The following is a 4928-nucleotide window of genomic DNA, read 5'->3' as shown; positions in this document are numbered from 1 at the left end:
ATAAATTAATTAACATTTTTTTGTAAATTTCAGAAAGTAAACACTTTAGATTTTTTTCATCCTTATGGACATTTTGTATTTTACATTCTTTTTTGTTTGGTTGGTTTTTTGGTTTTTTGTTTTGTTTTTTGAGACAGGTTTTCTCTGTGTAGCTTTGGAGCCTGTCCTGGAACTCGCTCTGTAGACCAGGCTGGCCTCGAACTCACAGAGATCTGCCTGCCTCTGCCTCCCGAGTGCTGGGATTAAAGGTGTGAGCCACCAACACCCGGCTGAAGTTTACTTTCTTTTAAAACTATAAAATTTGCCACCTGGCTGTCACCTGCTACTGCTTCCGCTGCTGTGGCTGCTCTCCCAAGATGGCGGCTCCTCCGGGTGAGTATTTCAGCATTGGGAGCCAGGTGTCATGCCAGATGTGCCAGGAGCAGCGGCTGCAGGGCGAGGTGGTGGCCTTTGACTACCAGTCCAAAATGCTGGCTCTAAAATGTCCCTCTTCCAGTGGAAAGCCTAACCACGCAGACAACTTGCTTAATAACTTACAATATGTTTCTGACGTGGAAATAATTAATGATCGAACAGAAAGCCCTCCTCCACTAGTGTCACTTAATGTTAGAAAGCTTGCCAGCAAAGCACGGACAGAGAAGACAGAGAAGGAGAAGTTGAGCCAGGCCTCAGGACTATGCAATCAGCACTGGCGTCTCCCTGGAGGGCCAGCAGCTCTTCCAGACCATTCACAAGACCATTAAAGACTGTAAATGGCAAGAAAAAAACATCGTAGTCATAGAAGAAGTTGTTATTACACCCCCATATCAAGCGGAAAATTGTAAAGGCAAAGACGGGAGTGCACTGAGCCATGTACGAAAAAATAGTTGAAAAACATTTTAGAGATGTGGAAATCCAAAAGATATTGCAGCGTTCACAAGCCCAACAACCACAGAAGGAGGCTACCCTGTCATCCTGAGTCCACAAATATGGAGGACTCTTCCAGCATCCAGCCACAGAGATGTTGGTGGTGGCTTGAGCGGAGGCAGGCCGGGGGAGAGAAGGGATTCTATATTTCCTGCTGACTCTAAAGAGTCCGTGTTTCAAACAACCTAGACTTGAACAAACACCCAACAAAAAGAATAAGAGGATACTTTAAAAGTTGAATTATTACTTGACTAACAGACTGCAGCCCATCATGTCCTTTTCACAGCCTCTTCTGGAACAGTCATCTTGTTAGTTTTATTTTTGCAAATTCCTTTCCACTCTGCCCTTCACCTGTGACTTTCTTTTCCTAGTCTGTTTCTGCCATTCTGTTTTTATAAGTACTTGCCTTCTGAATGATTGAAAGAAACTTTTACATCTTTTCTTCCAAAATAAAAGTAACACGTTGACTGTGATTCTGAAGTTGAGACCAGAGCAGAAGACAGAGGTCTCACTTTAAATTTTTCATTTTTTTCCTTTTTTTTTTTCTTTTCTTTTTTTGCACAGGGCATGGCTTGAATTAGTTTTATTTTTCATATATATATATATATATATATATATATATATATATATATATATTAAATGTTCTCTAAGTATTTTCTGCTTCTTGCAGGTCTCTTTTTACTAGATCATGGCCACTCTTCCCACCCCATCCCTCTGAAAACAAAAGTATGCTGTCCTTTCTTCCACCCAGAGACTGACGATTAACTTGACATAGTTCACAGCGAGGACCTCCTGCAGCCCTGCAGGGCCAGTGTGCAGACGGGATATGGCCTTGAGGGTCCCATGGCTTTCTGGTCTTTAACTGCATGTACCTGTCACATTTGTTCCCAACCTCAGGACTCCCTCTGCCTTTGTCTTCATGGTACTAGATGAACTCTCACCACTCTCCACTTGGGAGTCAGCCACCACTCCCCCTGTGCCTCTGCAGGAAGAACTGGCTTGCATGTCACATCCATCTCAGCTCTTCTTCCTCCGGGCTGAGTTCTTCTTCTAAGAAACCTGGACTCCATCTACCCTGACCTTTCTAAGTCTATGTCCAGAGCCTCTAGCCCGGGAAAAGCTTGGATAACCTCTAGTTTCTCTTCTACCACCCTCCTGCTCTTCTGCCCCCTCCTACCCCCTGAAATCTTACAAGCTAATGACAGTTTGTATGTGCTCAGCCAATGGGCAGCAAACTTGGAAAGAATTTCTGGACGTTAGCCCACCAGTTTGCCTGGGTTGACTAACCTGCTGAGAGCCGAAACTGGTACTTGCTGCCCCTGCACCTCCTGGGTAGTCTTATGGGGCAGAGTGCCACCACCTGAATATCGGGCACTGAGTGGGTCATAGGTGATGCCCATGTGACTGGCTAGAGCTCTTGGGGGTAGGATGGGACTATTTGTTTGCCCATGATCTCTTTTCCCTTTTTGTTTTAATTAAATAAATGGAGCAAAATTAAATAATTCAAGCCCTGCCTTCAAAATGTGAAAAAACTTTTTTTAAAAGCATTGTTTATCAAAAACAATAAAACCCAAATTTTTTTTTAACCATCAAAAAAAAAAAAAAAAAAAAAACTATAAAATTTAACCTCAGTTTACAGGGTATAAAAAATGAGCACTGAGATCATATTTGTGTCATATACCACAATTTACTTGTTTTGCAACAACACAGAAAGAATAATATAAGTTACTTCTCAGCTGGAAGAACTCTCATCAGTTGGGATCCTTCACTTATTGAAGGTTCGAGGGTGCAATTAAAGGCAGCAAAAACAATTCAGTAAACTAACAAGCTAGCTAAATATTGGTCATTATGTATTCATCTAATGCATCTCCTATCTCACATCTGTTTACTTATTCATTGGGCTTTTCTTTATTTTAATCCATCATCTATTGGTATGACTTATTGCTGTCATTTACCACCTATAATTGAGATGAATCCTCTTAAGTTTTTATTCATTTATCTGGCTTTTAAATGTTTAAAACACTGGTATGATAAGAAAAATGGGGTAGTATCAGCCTTGGCCTCAAAAGAGGTGCCATTTTTATTCTCAGAGACTATTGCTTCATACATTCTCTCAGGTGTAAGGAATTGGCAATTATGGAGACTCCAGGAGACTAATAAAAATGTGACTATCCCTTCAAGAAGGACCACTCTGGGGCTGAAGAGAGAGCTCAATGCTTTAAAATACTTGCTGTTCTTTCAAAAGACCTGCAGCTCCAAGCACAGCCATGTGCATGCAACTTGAAACTTTACTTTCAGGGGATTAAATGTCTCACTTGCATGGTGTCCTGCACAAACATTGCACACACACACACACACACACACACACAGAGAGAGAGAGAGAGAGAGAGAGAGAGAGAGAGACCTATATACATACATATAAAATACTGAATAAATCTTTAAAAAAGAAGGGTCACTCCTTGTTCCCATTTTGATACCTTCTTTGATAATAAACTCTGTTTACTTTGAGCTTATATATTGGTAGTGGGGGAAAAGGTGGAACTGTGGAATTTGACTGGTTTGGAATCATAATTATGACACCTCTATTTAGACCAACAAAAGGAGGTAGCATTGAAGTGGGCTTTCCCTAGAGACACTAGAGAGACCTTACATATGGGCACCTCCAAAGAGAGCATGGTCCCTACCCAGGCTACTCAGAGAATGGATGGTCACTAGGAGAATGAGATCCATAGCACAAGTCAGTTAACTCTGAGTGTTCACTACCGTGAACTCTGCCCTACAAAAGTCAACATTTAAACTCTAATCCCCATGAAGACTGTCTCTAGAGAAAGGAATTTTAAGTAGAAATTCAGTCTAGATGAAGTTGTAGGAGCAGACTTCTAACAAAATAGGATTGGCAGCTTTATAAAGGATGAGACCCCAACACCATGCTGAGAAAGAAGAATGGCCATGCAAGAACAAAGAAGAAAGTGGCCACCTGGTAACTGGGGACAGAGCTTTCTACCCTAATTGTCAAACTTGTAGTTGTTAGGGCTGTGAAAAACATTTAAGCATTTTGTGGGGCAACCTGACCTGGTAGATACAATACTTCCTCCTAATAGCATCAGCCCACAGAACCAGCTACAGTTTTGAGAGATGTTCAGGGTCATACATGCACAGTCACCAGACATGTGCCGCTTGACCTGAAACCTGTTCTTGAGGATTTCTTTCTTTAAAAGATATGGAATTCAAGCCAGGATTGAGATTTTTTTTTTTACACTATACAGTTTAAAACTGTTCAACATTTTTTAAAAGGGGAACTGAGGGCTTGACAAAGCCAAGTTGAAAGTCCTGGTTACAAAAAAGTGAAAGTCTTGTATGTGTACCCTCTTTATCCTAAAAATAAAGTCATTCATATTGTTGACCATTCTTCATTATTTTATTTTTTCTTGCCTGTATTTGTTCACTGATTCCTTTCTCCTTTCCCGTCCATTTCCACACTCCCTTATCCTTTCATGGATCTGTTCATAAGGACCTCCCTCTCCCTTCAAGACTTTACATGAAATCTCTCTGCCATTGTTAAGACCCAAAGCCTGAAGAATCGGGAGACACATATCATCTGAGGGTTGTTATCCCAATAAAGATCCCTGAATGTGATTTTAGTTTAACTAATTTATTAGCCAACTTATCCTAAGGGTAGCTAGGTGTGGTAGAGTTGGATTAAAGAAGACAGAGAAGGAGAAGAAGCCAAGAAAGCAAGCAGAGATCTCAGGCAGCCTCCCAAAGAGTAGCCTCAGGTTGATCCCATAGAAACCACAGAATGTAAGCTCTGCCAGGCTAAGCAGAGGATGCTGCAACACTCTCCCATCTACAGTCACTGATTATGGACATATGTGAGGGATGTTAGTACCCAGTCCTTCTGGCTCACATCACTGGAAAAGAGGGCTCCAGGAGTCAACAAGCAGTTCCCAACATGTAACAAATGTTGTAAAAAATGAGAGCCAAGAGAATCTTGGAAGACAATCAACTTTCTTGAGTATCCA

General features: G+C 41.3%; 1 pseudogene; it reads left to right on the top strand.

Moving 5' to 3' along the window:
* The first annotated feature begins 347 nt into the window (after positions 1–347).
* On the top strand, positions 348–962 carry LOC127222527 (protein LSM12-like; annotated as a pseudogene).
* The last annotated feature ends 3966 nt before the right edge of the window (positions 963–4928 follow it).

This window comes from Phodopus roborovskii, unplaced genomic scaffold (assembly GCF_943737965.1).
Source record: "Phodopus roborovskii unplaced genomic scaffold, PHOROB, whole genome shotgun sequence".
Classification (NCBI taxonomy): domain Eukaryota; kingdom Metazoa; phylum Chordata; class Mammalia; order Rodentia; family Cricetidae; genus Phodopus; species Phodopus roborovskii.
This window is presented reverse-complemented; position numbering and strand designations above follow the sequence as displayed.